Here is an 18,880-nt window from a genome sequence, read left to right as displayed (position 1 = left end):
ACTCTGAGCAGTGTCTTATCACCCTAAAACCTACTCTGAGCAGTGTCTTATCATCACTCTAAAACCTACTCTGAGCAATGTCTTATCATCACCCTAAAACCTACTCTGAGCAGTGTCTTATCATCCTAAAACCTACTCTGAGCAGTGTCTTATCACCCTAAAACCTACTCTGAGCAGTGTCTTAAAAACATACTAAAACCTACTCTGAGCAGTGTCTTAACATCACCCTAAAACCTACTCTGAGCAGTGTCTAAACTTCTTTAGGATTGGTGGGTCCCCTGTAGGACGGTTGAGCTAACATATGCTGATGTGTAGGCTAACGGGGAGGCAGGTAGCCTAGTGGTTAGAGCGTTGGACTAGTAACCGAAAGGTTGCAAGTTCAAAACCCCGAACTGACAAGGTAAAAAAATCTGTCGTTCTGCCCCTGAACAACCCATTGAACGTAGGCCGTCATTGAAAATAACGTTTTGTTCTTAACTGACTTGCCTAGTTAAATAAAGGTTAATTAAGAATGTGATTAGCACGAGGTTGTATGTAATGAGAACATTTCCCAGGACATAGACATATCTGACATTGTCAGAAAGCTTAAATTCTTCTTAAACATCATCCTAAAACGTACTCTGAACTCTGAGTTTTTTGTTGTTGTCTTTAAACAGGTTTTATTAGGAATCCGAGGACCTTTTCTTGGATGCTTTGGGATACATGTCCTGGTTTCACCATATTGGATACATGTCCTGGTTTCACCATATTGGATACATGTCCTGGTTTCACCATGTTAGATACATGTCCTGGTTTCACCATATTGGATACATGTCCTGGTTTCACCATATTGGATACATGTCCTGGTTTCACCATATTGGATACATGTCCTGGTTTCACCATATTGGATACATGTCCTGGTTTCACCATGTTGGATATATGTCCTGGTTTCACCATATTGGATACATGTCCTGGTTTCACCATATTGGATACATGTCCTGGTTTCACCATATTGTCTATGTGGATTTAAAACCAATAACTGGTGTTGTAAAAGGTTCTAAAGAGTCTCTTCAATCATTACCAATTTGTTGTAAAAAAAAAAGACCCCCAATTGGAACGTTTAAGATAAAAAATTATTTGGAGCTTTTAGGGTTAAAGACATCATTAATAAAGAGAGGTGTGACGTTTCATTTTAGATGCAAAACTGTACCCCCCCCCCCCCTTTAATTTTATTGAAATTAAAGCATACATTACAAGCTATACTGTAAATGCCATAGAATGTTTATTAAAGACTGGATTATTAATGTGCATTATTATGTTACCATGTTGGTGAATATGAGTCACCAAGTTAATGACGATACTATGTCTTGCCACAGCTGCTTGAACCAAGAGAAGTGATGTAAATTGAGCAGGAAATCACAAGGAGTGGAAATAGATTATTCAGATACATGTGAGTCATCACAGGGTTGAATATTCTCTCACGTTGTTTTTGTATTTGCTGTGTAACGAGAGGCTCAGTTCTGGCTGTCAACAACAACATAAAAAAAATAACAGATTATAGTATTTTCCTGGCCGTCGTCATTACCTTGAGCTGCACTTTTAAAAGGCTGTTAGTTTACTGTATTATCTACCATACCTACACCATTTAAATGAATGGTCCTCTAAATGTCTATTAGCTGAATGCATTTAAATGAATGGCCCTCTAAATGTCTAGCAGCTGAATGCATTTAAATGAATGGCCCTCTAAATGTCTATTAGCTGAATGCATTTAAATGAATGGCCCTCTAAATGTCTAGCAGCTGAATGCATTTAAATGAATGGCCCTCTAAATGTCTATTAGCTGAATGCATTTAAATGAATGGCCCTCTAAATGTCTATTAGCTGAATGCATTTAAATGAATGGCCCTCTAAATGTCTATTAGCTGAATGCATTTAAATTAATGGTCCTCTAAATGTATTTCAGCTAATGTCACGTCCTGACCAGTATAAGGGGTTATTTGTCACTGTAGTTTGGTCAGGGCGTGGCAGGGGGGTGTTTGTTTTGTGTTGTCGGGGGTTTTTGGGTATTGTTCTATGTTCTATGTTTTGTATTTCTATGTTTTTTTCTATGTTGTGCATTTCTTTGTGTTGGCCTGGTATGGCTCTCAATCAGGGACAGCTGTACATCGTTGTTGCTGATTGGGAGTCATACTTAGGTAGACCTTTTTTCACCTGTCTTTTGTGGGAAGTTGTTTTTGCACTGCTGTGGTTAGCCTGCAGAACTGTTTTGCTGTCGTTCGTTTTCTTGTTTTGTGTAACGTTCAATAAAAGTAAATATGAGCATTCACATACCCGCTGCATTTTTGGTCCAATCGCTACGACAGCCGTGACAGCTAAATGCATTGAAATGAATGTCCCTCTAAACATCTATCAGCTGAATGCATTGAAATGAATGTCCCTCTAAACATCTATCACCTGCATGCATTTAAATGTGTTTTATTGTTCCTTAACTGCCTCAATCTGCTCACTCACTTAGTCCCCAACCAACATGATGCTCACAGTCTCAACAATTAGGATTCTGACGCTTCAAACATCACGTGTGCCTGCCCTGAGCCAGAAACCATTTCCATTTGGGGGCGGAATGCTACAAAAAATACAAAGATGAATAAACAAGAACAAATTATATTTTATCTGGTGAACAGAAGTGCCTTTGTGCGCATAAACAGTATGTTTTTTTTTATTTTTTTATTATTCAAATGTTGTCGTCATGCCATGTGCCAAACAGCAGGATTGATATTCCTAACGAGTGGGGCAGATGCTCTGGGAGCTGCAATTAAGGGACAAACACATACACAAAAACACACACACACACACACACACACACCAAGGCTGAATGGATGACGAATCTGTGTGTGTGTGTGTGTGTGTGTGTGTGTGTGTGTGTGTGTGTGTGTGTGTGTGTGTGTGTGTGTGTTTGTTTGTTTGTCAGGGTTGGGCTCAATTCAGAATTGTTTTATTGACTCCAGTTCAACTCATTAATTGAAATTCAAATTAGATTGGCCACACCTCACCCCACAGGATGTAGAATTTGAATTGAGTTTGAGTGACAGGAAGTAGAAATGTTTATCAGCGTAATTCAAAGATAAATTCCACTCAGTCTGAGTACATGAGAGTTGTGTTTAATCTGACAGGGAACATTTCCAAACACCAAATAATATTTATCTTTTCTCTGGAAACAACGTTTATATAGTATTTTAATCATAGTGCTCAGAATATTTTATTAGCTAAGTTTCAACCAACCATTTCATTTGGCTTCTTGTTGAAGGGCTCATGGTCAAGTACAGGGTTAAACTAATGCTTTCTTGGAAATGTAATATTTAGACCGATATTAAACTAAATGTCAGTGATTAACGAAATATGATAACTTAGGATATCCGCATAGACGTTTTGTTTTCCTTGGCTATTCATATTACCGATTTTTTTCCAACTGCTTACACACAAAATCTTTTCATGTCACACGATTTTTGAAACCTCTCACTCAAAGTGCAAAACTGCACACCAAATATCCAAAACCATAAACTTTGACTCAGTTGTCAATTGCATAAAAGCCTTTTTTTCAAAACACTACACACAATTCTCTACCTAAAAACACAAAAATCTAACAGGAAGTGACTTGCTTTCCTTTTCCAAACACAACCAATCAAAATGCTACACTTATTCACCAGGTCACACACACAATAGGACAGAGGGCAATTACCAATGTCCCTGGACAGCGTGGGGGGTAATATAACTATGTGTGCTGCCATCACTCAAAACGGGGTCCTCCGTCACAATGCCACACTGGGTCCGTACAACACCGGCCATATGCTCACTTTTCTGGAAGCAATTTACACAATGCTTGTCCTTGATCCAGATCAGGAGCCTGCTAGATTTGTGGTTATATGGAACAATGTAGTTTTCACCGGGCTGTTTCTGGTCCAGAACTGGTTTGCCACCCATCCACAATTTGTAGTTTTGTACCTACCCCCATATTCACCTTTTTCTAAATCCCATAGAGGAATTCTTCTCAGCCTGGCGCTGGAAAGTGTATGATCGCCAACCCTATGCCCGCATGCCGCTTCTCCAGGCAATGGAGGACGCATGTGGGGGACATAGAGGTTGCCTCTGTCCAAGGTTGGATACGCCATGCTAGGAGATACTTCCCTCGATGTTTGGCAAGAGAAAACGTATCTTGTGATGTGGACAAAGTATTGTGACCAGACCCAGCCCGGAGAAGAGATGAAGCGTAGCTTAGCACTGGTGACTGCCCCTGTGTGTGTGTGTGTGTGTGTGTGTGTGTGTGTGGTGTGTGTGTGTGTGTGTGTGTGTGTGTGTGTGTGTGTGTGTGTGTGTGTGTGTGTGTGTGTGTGTGTGTGTGTGTGTGTGTCGTGTGTGTGTGTGTGTGTTGTCTCTCTCTAGCTCAGATCCTAAGGGTGCAGGTGTTGTAGGTGTTCACTCAGAACAAAATTAATTATGGGGGATTATAAAGCCCTTTGTAAAGAACACTCCTCACTCTCTCTAACATTCTGACAAAGTTTTATAATTTTATAAGGTTTAAGTTCAGTGATCTCTAAGATCAGAACGGTCGGTGGTTTTCTCTTCTGGTTGGAAAGAAGACAAGTTTAATAAAACGAGGAAAATATCAGCGGGTCATCTGGTCGTTCATACGGTGACCCAGAGAGGAAAACATTATCAACAGGGTCAGAACAGCAAAGACCTCCCCCCGGAGGAGGGAGGAAGAGCCAGCTAGCTTTCAGGGAGACCTCTCCGGGAGGAGGGAGGGTGTGGGAGGAAGAGCCAGCTAGCTTACAGGGAGACCTCTCCGGGAGGAGGGAGGGTGTGGGAGGAAGAGCCAGCTAGCTTTCAGGGAGACCTCTCCGGGAGGAGGGAGGGTGTGGGAGGAAGAGCCAGCTAGCTTACAGGGAGACCTCTCCGGGAGGAGGGAGGGTGTGGGAGGAAGAGCCAGCTAGCTTACAGGGAGACCTCTCCGGGAGGAGGGAGGGTGTGGGAAGAAGAGCCAGCTAGCTTACAGGGAGACCTCCTCGGGAGGAGGGAGGGTATGGGAGGAAGAGCCAGCTAGCTTTCAGGGAGACCTCTTCGGGAGGAGGGAGGGTGTGGGAGGAAGAGCCAGCTAGCTTTCAGGGAGACCTCCTCGGGAGGAGGGAGGGTGTGGGAGGAAGAGCCAGCTAGCTTTCAGGGAGACCTCCCTGGGAGGAGGGAGGGTGTGGAGGAAGAGCCAGCTAGCTTTCAGGGAGACCTCCCCGGGAGGAGGGAGGGTGTGGGAGGAAGAGCCAGCTAGCTTACAGGGAGACCTCCCCGGGAGGAGGGAGGGTGTGGGAGGAAGAGCCAGCTGGCTTACAGCTTCTGTGTCCAGACCATCAAACTGTTAAACAGTCATCACTAGGGCCGTGGCTTCCACACATAGCCTGCAGGCCATTTAAAAAAAAAGTCTAATAAATGTATTATTTATTTTAGACAGTTCTAAAGAAGGATGATATGAAGAAAATGTAGTCTATTTCAGAAGAACAGAATAACATACTCTGAGTTGTCCTTATGTTAGGTCCTGATCTGGCTATGCCATATGGCTGTGGGCTACACTAGATTTGCTTACAATTCCATTATTATTTAGTATGAAGAATACAATTGAACAAAGTAAAATAGAAAGGATATTTTCTCCAAGCGATTTGAGGTAGTGCGCACATGCAGCTATTCTGTTTTGAGCGGTTAACAAAGAAATAGGTACTCCTATATGCTTAATTTAGAGTTATTAATGTAACTTTAGTTGTTCTACAAATGTTGGACTATAATGTTTAGATTTTTTATACATTCTAAGGCTGCATGATAAGACTCTAATGATGATTTGAAAAAAGTTGCTTGAAAGTCATGAGCTCTGCTTAGTTTTTTTGTGCAGGCTGAACACACTTCATCAGTCTCTCTCATTCACAATTTGACAAGCACTTGATAATGCCTCGACTTTCACGGCGGCATCACCTTTGTGGCCGTAATGCACCCTAAAAAAAATCCATGCCTTTTGCGGCCCGGAGTGCTGAGTTGTGTCCTTCTCCCTGAGTGTGCTGGGCAATCCGAAGTGCCTGTCACTCATATGGCTCTCTGTCACGTGACCGGGTTTTTCTAGTGAAGACAGATACATCAGGGACGCAACTGCACACGTCCATATCCAATTCCGAGGAGCATATTGAAGATATTGGAAGAACTGCCAACATTTACTTTTCTTAGGCCAACAAGATGTGTCGGCCTAACAAACAGCAAAAACACTAGCCTGTCAGTCTGCTATCCCCCATAGTACAAAAAATATTAGAGCAGCAATGACCACACAGCAGTAGGCTATAAGCATGAATTGTTCCAATTAGCAGAAAAACACGATTATCAAAAGTGACAGCAAATGCAATTAATGTTTTATTATAAAGGTGCAGTTTTATAGTGAAAATGATTTTCCCCAAACTTGAAATGCACATGCTGCTTATATGTATACAGTGAGGGGAAAAAGTATTTGATCCCCTGCTGATTTTGTACGTTTGCCCACTGACAAAGAAATGATCAGTCTATAATTTTAATGGTAGGTTTATTTGAACAGTGAGACAGAATAACAACAACAAAACATCCAGAAAAACGCATGTCAAAAATGTTATTAAATTGATTTGCATTTTAATGAGGTATATAAGTATTTGAACCCCTCTGCAAAACATGACTTGTGGGTGTGCCACCTACTCTTGTTGCCTGCTGCACTGCTGCTTGGATTCCACCTGTTCATCATCTGACCTGTCTGGTACAGGTACCCCCACCACAGGTACCTCCACCCCCCACCACAGGTACCTCCACCCCCCACCACAGGTACCCCAACCCCCCACCACAGGTACCCCCAAGCCCCCACCACAGGTACCCCCCACCCCCCACCACAGGTACCCCCACCCCCCACCACAGGTACCTCCACCCCCCCACCACAGGTACCCCCCACCCCCCACCACAGGTACCTCCACCCCCCCACCACAGGTACCCCCCACCCCCCACCACAGGTACCTCCACCCCCCACCACAGGTACCCCCACCCCCCCACCACAGGTACCTCCACCCCCCACCACAGGTACCCCCACCCCCCCACCACAGGTACCTCCCACCCCCCACCACAGGTACCTCCACCCCCCACCACAGGTACCCCCACCCCCCCACATAAGGTACCTCCACCCCCCACCACAGGTTCCCCCACCCCCCACCACAGGTACCCCCACCACAGATACCCCCACAACAGGTACCCCCACCCCCCACCACAGGTACCTCCACCCCCCACCACAGGTACCTCCACCCCCCACCACAGGTAACCCCATCCCCCACCACAGGTACCCCCACCACAGGTACACCCACCCCCCACCACAGGTACCCCCACCCCCCCACCACAGGTACCCTCACCACAGGTACCCCAACCCCCCACCACAGGTACCGCCACCCCCACCACCACAGGTACCCCCACCCCCCACCACAGGTACCTCCACCCCCCACCACAGGTACCTCCACACCCCACCACAGGTACCCCAACCCCCCACCACAGGTACCCCCAAGCCCCCACCACAGGTACCCCCCACCCCCCACCACAGGTACCCCCACCCCCCACCACAGGTACCTCCACCCCCCACCACAGGTACCCCCACCCCCACCACAGGTACCCCCACCACAGATACCCCCACAACAGGTACCCCCACCCCCCACCACAGGTACCTCCACCCCCCACCACAGGTAACCCCATCCCCCACCACAGGTACCCCCACCACAGGTACACCCACCCCCCACCACAGGTACCCCCACCCCCCCACCACAGGTACCCTCACCACAGGTACCCCAACCCCCCACCACAGGTACCGCCACCCCCACCACCACAGGTACCCCCACCCCCCACCACAGGTACCTCCACCCCCCACCACAGGTACCCCAACCCCACCACAGGTACCCCACCACAGGTACCCCCACCCCCACACCCCAGGTACCTCCACCCCCCACCACAGGTACCTCACCCCCCACCACAGGTACCTCCACCCCCCACCCCCACAGGTACCCCCACCACAGGTCACCCCCCACCACAGGTCCACCCCCCACCACAGGTACCCCCCCCCCCCACCACAGGTACCCCCACCCCCCCACCACAGGTACCTCCACCCCCCACCACAGGTACCCCCACCCCCCCACCACAGGTACCCCCCCACCACAGGTACCCCCACCCCCCCACCACAGGTACCCCCACCACAGGTACCCCAACCCCCCACCACAGGTACCCCCACCCCCCCACCACAGGTACCCCCACCCCCCCACCACAGGTACCCCCACCCCCCACCACAGGTACCTCCACCCCCCACCACAGGTACCCCCACCACAGGTACCCCCACCACAGGTACCCCCACCCCCCCACCACAGGTACCTCCACCCCCCACCACAGGTACCCCCCAACCCCCCCACATAAGGTACCTCCACCCCCCACCACAGGTTCCCTCACCCCCCACCACAGGTACCCCCACCACAGATACCCCCACCACAGGTACCCCCACCCCCCCACCACAGGTACCTCCACCCCCCACCACAGGTACCCCCACCCCCCCACCACAGGTACCCCCCCACCACAGGTACCCCCACCCCCCCACCACAGGTACCCCCACCACAGGTACCCCAACCCCCCACCACAGGTACCCCCACCCCCCCACCACAGGTACCCCCACCCCCCCACCACAGGTACCCCCCACCCCCCCACCACAGGTACCCCCCACCACAGGTACCCCCACCCCCCACCACAGGTACCTCCACCCCCCACCACAGGTACCCCCCCACCACAGGTACCCCCACCACAGGTACCCCCACCCCCACACCCCAGGTACCTCCACCCCCCACCACAGGTACCTCCACCCCCCACCACAGGTACCTCCACCCCCCACCACAGGTACCCCCCACCACAGGTACCTCCACCCCCCACCACAGGTACCCCCCCACCCCCCCACCACAGGTACCTCCCACCCCCCACCACAGGTACCTCCACCCCCCACCACAGGTACCTCCATCCCCCACCACAGGTACCCCCACCACAGGTACCTCCACCCCCCCCACCACAGGTACCTCCACCCCCCCCACCACAGGTACCCCCCCACCCCCCACCACAGGTACCTCGACCCCCCCACCACAGGTACCCCCACCACAGGTACCCCCCCCAACACAGGTACCCCCACCCCCCCACCACAGGTACCTCCACCCCCCACCACAGGTACCCCCACCACCCCACCACAGGTACCCCCACACCACAGGTACCCCCACCACAGGTACCCCCACCACCCCACCACAGGTACCCCCACCACCCCACCACAGGTACCCCCACCCCCCACCACAGGTACCTCCACCCCCCCACCACAAGTACCCTCCACCCCCCCACCACAGGTACCCCCAAACCCACACCACAGGTACCCCCACCACAGGTACCTCCACCCCCACCACAGGTACCCTCCACCCCCCCACCACAGGTACCTCCACCCCCCACCACAGGTACCTCCACCCCCCACCACAGGTACCTCCACCCCCCAACACCAGGTACCCCCACCACAGGTACCTCCACCCCCCACCACAGGTACCTCCACCCCCCACCACAGGTACCCCCACCCCCACCACAGGTACCCCCACCACAGGTACCTCCACCCCCCCACCACAGGTACCCCCCACCCCCCACCACAGATACCCCCCACCACCCACCACAGGTACCTCAACCCCCCACCACAGGTACCCCCACCCCCCCACCACAGGTACCTCCACCCCCCACCACAGGTACCCCCCAACCCCCCCACATAAGGTACCTCCACCCCCCACCACAGGTTCCCTCACCCCCCACCACAGGTACCCCCACCACAGATACCCCCACCACAGGTACCCCCACCCCCCCACCACAGGTACCTCCACCCCCCACCACAGGTACCCCCACCCCCCCACCACAGGTACCCCCCCACCACAGGTACCCCCACCCCCCCACCACAGGTACCCCCACCACAGGTACCCCAACCCCCCACCACAGGTACCCCCACCCCCCCACCACAGGTACCCCCACCCCCCCACCACAGGTACCCCCCACCACAGGTACCCCCACCCCCCACCACAGGTACCTCCACCCCCCACCACAGGTACCCCCACCACAGGTACCCCCACCACAGGTACCCCCACCCCCACACCCCAGGTACCTCCACCCCCCACCACAGGTACCTCCACCCCCCACCACAGGTACCTCCACCCCCCACCACAGGTACCCCCACCACAGGTACCTCCACCCCCCACCACAGGTACCCCCACCCCCCCACCACAGGTACCTCCCACCCCCCACCACAGGTACCTCCACCCCCCACCACAGGTACCTCCATCCCCCACCACAGGTACCCCCACCACAGGTACCTCCACCCCCCCCACCACAGGTACCTCCACCCCCCCCACCACAGGTACCCCCCCACCCCCCACCACAGGTACCTCGACCCCCCCACCACAGGTACCCCCACCACAGGTACCCCCCCCAACACAGGTACCCCCACCCCCCCACCACAGGTACCTCCACCCCCCACCACAGGTACCCCCACCACCCCACCACAGGTACCCCCACACCACAGGTACCCCCACCACAGGTACCCCCACCACCCCACCACAGGTACCCCCACCACCCCACCACAGGTACCCCCACCCCCCACCACAGGTACCTCCACCCCCCCACCACAAGTACCCTCCACCCCCCCACCACAGGTACCCCCAAACCCACACCACAGGTACCCCCACCACAGGTACCTCCACCCCCACCACAGGTACCCTCCACCCCCCCACCACAGGTACCTCCACCCCCCCACCACAGGTACCTCCACCCCCCACCACAGGTACCTCCACCCCCCAACACCAGGTACCCCCACCACAGGTACCCCCCACCCCCCACCACAGGTACCTCCACCCCCCACCACAGGTACCCCCACCCCCCCACCACAGGTACCTCCACCCCCCACCACAGGTAGCCCCACCCCCCCACCACAGGTACCTCCACCCTCCACCACAGGTACCCCCCACCCCCCACCACAGGTACCCCCAAACCCACACCACAGGTACCCCCACCACAGGTACCTCCACCCCCACCACAGGTACCCTCCACCCCCCCACCACAGGTACCTCCACCCCCCCACCACAGGTACCTCCACCCCCCACCACAGGTACCTCCACCCCCCAACACCAGGTACCCCCACCACAGGTACCCCCCACCCCCCACCACAGGTACCTCCACCCCCCACCACAGGTACCCCCACCACAGGTACCTCCACCCCCCACCACAGGTACCCCCACCCCCCCACCACAGGTACCTCCCACCCCCCACCACAGGTACCTCCACCCCCCACCACAGGTACCTCCATCCCCCACCACAGGTACCCCCACCACAGGTACCTCCACCCCCCCCACCACAGGTACCTCCACCCCCCCCACCACAGGTACCCCCCACCCCCCACCACAGGTACCTCGACCCCCCCACCACAGGTACCCCCACCACAGGTACCCCCCCCAACACAGGTACCCCCACCCCCCCACCACAGGTACCTCCACCCCCCACCACAGGTACCCCCACCACCCCACCACAGGTACCCCCACACCACAGGTACCCCCACCACAGGTACCCCCACCACCCCACCACAGGTACCCCCACCACCCCACCACAGGTACCCCCACCCCCCACCACAGGTACCTCCACCCCCCCACCACAAGTACCCTCCACCCCCCCACCACAGGTACCCCCAAACCCACACCACAGGTACCCCCACCACAGGTACCTCCACCCCCACCACAGGTACCCTCCACCCCCCCACCACAGGTACCTCCACCCCCCCACCACAGGTACCTCCACCCCCCACCACAGGTACCTCCACCCCCCAACACCAGGTACCCCCACCACAGGTACCCCCCACCCCCCACCACAGGTACCTCCACCCCCCACCACAGGTACCCCCACCCCCCCACCACAGGTACCTCCACCCCCCACCACAGGTAGCCCCACCCCCCCACCACAGGTACCTCCACCCTCCACCACAGGTACCCCCCACCCCCCACCACAGGTACCTCCACCCCCCACCACAGATCCCCCCACCACAGGTACCTCCACCCCCCCACCACAGGTACCCCCCACCCCCCACCACAGGTACCTCCACCCCCCACCACAGGTACCCCCACCCCCCCACCACAGGTACCTCCACCCCCCACCACAGGTAGCCCCACCCCCCCACCACAGGTACCTCCACCCTCCACCACAGGTACCCCCCACCCCCCACCACAGGTACCTCCACCCCCCACCACAGATCCCCCCACCACAGGTACCCCCACCTCCCCACCACAGGTACCTCCACCCCCCCACCACAGGTACCCCCACCCCCCACCACAGGTACCTCCACCCCCCCACCACAGGTACCCCCACCCCAGGAACCCCCACCCCCCCACCACAGGTACCCCCACCCCCCCACCACAGGTACCTCAACCCCCCACCACAGGTACCCCCACCCCCCCACCACAGGTACCCCCACCCCCCCCCCCACCACAGGTACCTCCACCCCTCCACCACAGGTACCCCCACCACAGGTACCCCCCACCCCCCCACCACAGGTACCCCCCCACCACAGGTACCTCCACCCCCCACCACAGGTACCTCCACCCCCCACCACAGGTACCCCCACCACAGGTACCCCCCACCCCCTCACCACAGGTACCCCCCCACCACAGGTACCTCCACCCCCCCACCACAGGTACCCCCACCACAGGTACCCCCCACCCCCCCACCACAGGTACCCCCCATCCCCCTCCACAGGTACCCCCCCACCACAGGTACCTCCACCCCCCACCACAGGTACCCCCACCACAGGTACCCCCACCACAGGTACCTCCACCCCCCCACCACAGGTACCCCCACCCCCCCACCACAGGTACCCCCACCCCCACACCACAGGTACCCCCACCTCCCCACCACAGGTACCCCCAACCCCACACCACAGGTACCCCCACCACAGGTACCCCCACCACCCCACCACAGGTACCCCCACCACCCCACCACAGGTACCCCCACCACAGGTACCCCCACCACCCCACCACAGGTAACCCCACCCCCCACCACAGGTACCTCCACCCCCCCACCACAGGTACCCTCAACTCACCCACCACAGGTACCCCCACCCCCCCACCACAGGTACCCCCACCCCCACACCACAGGTACCCCCACCTCCCCACCACAGGTACCCCCAACCCCACACCACAGGTACCCCCACCACAGGTACCCCCACCACCCCACCACAGGTACCCCCACCACCCCACCACAGGTACCCCCACCACAGGTACCCCCACCACCCCACCACAGGTAACCCCACCCCCCACCACAGGTACCTCCACCCCCCCACCACAGGTACCCTCAACTCACCCACCACAGGTACCCCCACCCCCCCACCACAGGTACCCCCACCACAGGTACCCCCCACCCCCCCACCACAGGTACCTCCACCCCCCACCCCTGGTACCCTCCACCCCCCCCACCACAGGTACCCCCACCCCCCCACTACAGGTACCCCCCCACCACAGGTACCCCCACCCCCCCACTACAGGTACCCCCCACCACAGGTACCCCCATCCCCCCACCACAGGTACCCCCCCACCACTGGTACCCCCACCCCCCACCACAGGTACCCCCCCACCACAGGTACCTCCACCCCCCACCACAGGTACCCCCCCACCACAGGTACCTCCACCCCCCCACCACAGGTACCTCCACACCCCACAGGTACCTCCACCCCCCCACCACAGGTACCCCCCCACCACAGGTACCTCCACCCCCCACCACAGGTACCCCCACCACAGGTACCCCCCCCCAACACAGGTACCCCCACCCCCCCACCACAGGTACCTCCACCCCCCACCACAGGTACCCCCACCACCCCACCACAGGTACCCCCACACCACAGGTACCCCCACCACAGGTACCCCCACCACCCCACCACAGGTACCCCCACCACCCCACCACAGGTACCCCCACCCCCCACCACAGGTACCTCCACCCCCCCACCACAAGTACCCTCCACCCCCCCACCACAGGTACCCCCAAACCCACACCACAGGTACCCCCACCACAGGTACCTCCACCCCCACCACAGGTACCCTCCACCCCCCCACCACAGGTACCTCCACCCCCCACCACAGGTACCTCCACCCCCCACCACAGGTACCTCCACCCCCCACCACAGGTACCCCCACCACAGGTACCTCCACCCCCCCACCACAGGTACCCCCCACCCCCCACCACAGGTACCTCCACCCCCCACCACAGGTACCCCCACCCCCCCACCACAGGTACCTCCACCCCCCACCACAGGTAGCCCCACCCCCCCACCACAGGTACCTCCACCCTCCACCACAGGTACCCCCCACCCCCCACCACAGGTACCTCCACCCCCCACCACAGATACCCCCACCACAGGTACCCCCCCCACCACAGGTACCCCCCCCACCACAGGTACCTCCACCCCCCCACCACAGGTACCCCCACCCCCCACCACAGGTACCTCCACCCCCCCACCACAGGTACCCCCACCCCAGGAACCCCCACCCCCCCACCACAGGTACCCCCACCCCCCCACCACAGGTACCTCAACCCCCCACCACAGGTACCCCCACCCCCCCACCACAGGTACCCCCACCCCCCCCCCCCACCACAGGTACCTCCACCCCTCCACCACAGGTACCCCCACCACAGGTACCCCCCACCCCCCCACCACAGGTACCCCCCCACCACAGGTACCTCCACCCCCCACCACAGGTACCCCCACCACAGGTACCCCCCACCCCCCCACCACAGGTACCTCCACCCCCCCACCACAGGTACCCCCACCACAGGTACCCCCCACCCCCCCACCACAGGTACCCCCCATCCCCCACCACAGGTACCCCCCCACCACAGGTACCTCCACCCCCCACCACAGGTACCCCCACCACAGGTACCCCCACCACAGGTACCTCCACCCCCCCACCACAGGTACCCCCACCCCCCCACCACAGGTACCCCCACCCCCACACCACAGGTACCCCCACCTCCCCACCACAGGTACCCCCAACCCCACACCACAGGTACCCCCACCACAGGTACCCCCACCACCCCACCACAGGTACCCCCACCACCCCACCACAGGTACCCCCACCACAGGTACCCCCACCACCCCACCACAGGTAACCCCACCCCCCACCACAGGTACCTCCACCCCCCCACCACAGGTACCCTCCACCCCCCCACCACAGGTACCCCCACCCCCCCACCACAGGTACCCCCACCACAGGTACCCCCCACCCCCCCACCACAGGTACCTCCACCCCCCACCCCTGGTACCCTCCACCCCCCCCACCACAGGTACCCCCACCCCCCCACTACAGGTACCCCCCCACCACAGGTACCCCCACCCCCCCACTACAGGTACCCCCCACCACAGGTACCCCCATCCCCCCACCACAGGTACCCCCCCACCACTGGTACCCCCACCCCCCACCACAGGTACCCCCCCACCACAGGTACCTCCACCCCCCACCACAGGTACCCCCCCACCACAGGTACCTCCACCCCCCCACCACAGGTACCTCCACACCCCACAGGTACCTCCACCCCCCCACCACAGGTACCCCCCCACCACAGGTACCTCCACCCCCCACCACAGGTACCCCCCCACCACAGGTACCCCCCCCCCCTTCTCTCCTGAGATTTCTCTCGCCTCCAGCACTCACGCACTGTCGGGCCTCTGAACTTATAATGACACCAAATCGTTATATACTGTATATATTTTCTTGTGCAATTTGCTATTTTGCTATTTGCCTCATGACTTGTGCGTGCTTTGTTGACCTCGATCTTTCTTTACCCAACCGTGAGACAGATTATGTTTGTTCCCACACTCGGGACTCTGACTCTCTATTGGTTACACAGACTTTTGGTCTCCCATCCTATTCTAACCACCTCCCGCTGGCTTTGTGTTCATGTAACCTGATGAAATTGCGGTACAATATGATCTTTGTTGCGATCTGATGCACATTCAGATGTCATAAATCAGCACTGCAGAGCTCTCCCTATCCACTGCTGTGCCTTAAATGTATTACTGTTGATGATATCTGGAAATGTGAATGTACACCCTGGCCCATCTACTGTTGCTAGCCCCAATTCTGACTTGTGCTCTTTTATCTGCTTCACTGATTTTAAGCTCTCGTAAAAGCCTGGGTTTTCAGCACGTTAACACTCAAAGCTTATTACCTAAAATGGATCAATGGAAAGTGTGGGTTCACAGCTCCAATCCAGATGTGTTGGTCATTACTGAGACGTGGTTAAGGAAGAGTGTTTTGAATACTGATGTTAACCTTTCTGGTTATAACCTTTTTCGGCAAGACAGAGCTTCCAAAGGTGGTGGAGTGGCAATCTTTACCAAGGATCACCTTCAGTGCTCGGTTGTCTCCACCAAGTCTGTCCCCAAACAATTTGATTTGCTGGTTTTAAGTATTAAACTTTCAAATAGCTCTTTGTTGACTGTTGCTGGGTGCTATCGTCCTCCATCAGCACCGGCCTGTACCCTACCTGCCCTAAGCTCTCTCCTGGCCCCTTACACTAAGTCTGAATTTGTCCTGCTAGGTGACCTAAACTGGGACATGCTTAAACCACCTGACCAAGTCCTAAAGCAGTGGGACTCCCTAAATCTTTCTCAGATTATTACCAATCCCTTAAAGTATGACTCCAAAAACCCAGAAAAGGCTACCCTCCTTGATGTTATCCTCACAAATAATCCTGATATATATCAGTCTGGTGTTTTCTGTATTGACCTTAGTGATCACAGTTTAACATCCTGTGTTCATAATGGCTGCTCAGTGAAACGACCTGTCCTGATTTGTCATAGATGCTTGCTAAAAAACTTTAATGAGCAAGCCTTCATTCATGAACTGGCCTCTGTAAAATGGTATAGAATCAGCTTGATCCCCTCTGTCGAAGACGTTTGGACCTTTTTAAAAAAAATATTTACAGGAGTATTGTTAACAAACACACTCCCATAAAGAAAATGAGAATTAAAAACAGGTTCAGCTCCTGGTTCGACCGTGATCTGGCAGTTGCTCCACCTCAAGAATCCCATTTGGCGAAAGGCTCTGCACACGCATACTCAGGCTAACTGGCTCTCGTTCAGGCAAATTAGAAATAAATGCTCTCAGGCTATCCGGAAGGCCAAAGTTAGTTACTTTAACCTGTTGGGTCTAGGGGGCAGCATTTGCACGTCTGGATAAAAAAAATGTACCCGATTTAATCTGGTTACTAATCCTACCCAGTAACTAGAATATGCATATACTTATTATATATGGATAGAAAACACTCTAAAGTTTCCAAAACTGTTTGAATGGTGTCTGTGAGTATAACAGAACTCATTTGGCAGGCAAAACCCTGAGACATTTTCTGACAGGAAGTGGATACCTGATGTGTTGTATTGACTTTAAACCTATCCCATTGAAAAACACAGGGGTTTAGGAATATTTTGGCACTTCCTATTGCTTCCACTAGATGTCACCAGCCTTTACAAAGTGTTTTGAGTCTTCTGGAGGGAGATCTGACCGAACAAGAGCCATGGAACGGTGATGTCCCATTAGACACCTGGCGCGCTAGTTCATGTTGGGTACCCTCGTTCCAATACGTTATAAAAGAGTATGCATTCGTCCACCTTGAATATTATTCATGTTCTGGTTAAAAAAGGCCCTAATGATTTATGCTATACAACGTTTGACATGTTTGAACGAACGGAAATATATTTTTTCCCCTCGTTCATGACGAGAAGTCCGGCTGGCTTACATCATGTGCTAACGAGACGGAGATTTTTGGACATAAATGATGAGCTTTTTTGAACAAAACTACATTCGTTATGGACCTGTGATACCTGGAAGTGACATCTGATGAAGAGAATCAAAGGTAATGGATTATTTACATAGTATTTTCGATTTTAGATCTCCCCAACATGACGTCTAGTCTGTATCGCAACGCGTATTTTTCTGGGCGCAGTGCTCAGATTATTGCAAAGTGTGATTTCCCAGTAAGGTTATTTTTAAATCTGGCAAGTTGATTGCGTTCAAGAGATGTAAATCTATAATTCTTTAAATGACAATATAATATTTTACCAATGTTTTCTAATTTTAATTATTTAATTTCTGACGCTGACTTGACTGCCGGTTATTGGAGGGAAACGATTTCCTCAACATCAATGCCATAGTAAAACGCTGTTTTTGGATATAAATATGAACTTGATAGAACTAAAAATGCATGCATTGTCTAACATAATGTCCCAGGAGTGTCATCTGATGGAGATTGTAAAAGGTTAGTGCATCATTTTAGCTGGTTTTATGGTTTTGGTGACCCTGTCTTTGACTTGACAAAACATTACACACAACTCTTGTAAATGTACTGTCCTAACATACTCTAAATTTATGCTTTCGCCGTAAAACCTTTTTGAAATCGTAAAACGTGGTTAGATTAAGGAGATGTTTATCTTTCAAATGGTGTAACATAGTTGTATTTTTGAAAAATTTGAATTTTGACATTTATTTGGATTCAAATTTGCCGCTCTTGAAATGCACCTGCTGTTGATGGAGTGCACCACGGGTGGCACGCTAGCGTCCCACCTAGCCCCAAGAGGTTTTAAGGAGCAGTTCTCTCTCTGTGGGTCTAACCCCAAGAAGTTCTGGAAAACGGTGAAAGACCTGGAGAATAAACCCTCCTCCTCACAGCTGTCCATGTCCCTTAATGTTGATGATGTGGTTGTTACTGACAAGAAGCACATGGCTGAGCTCTTTAATCACCACTT

Source organism: Salmo salar, chromosome 19, assembly GCF_965601325.2.
Source record: "Salmo salar chromosome 19, fSalSal1, whole genome shotgun sequence".
Classification (NCBI taxonomy): Eukaryota; Metazoa; Chordata; class Actinopteri; order Salmoniformes; family Salmonidae; genus Salmo; species Salmo salar.
The sequence above is the reverse complement of the archived record's forward strand: the minus strand, read 5'-3'. Positions refer to the sequence as shown.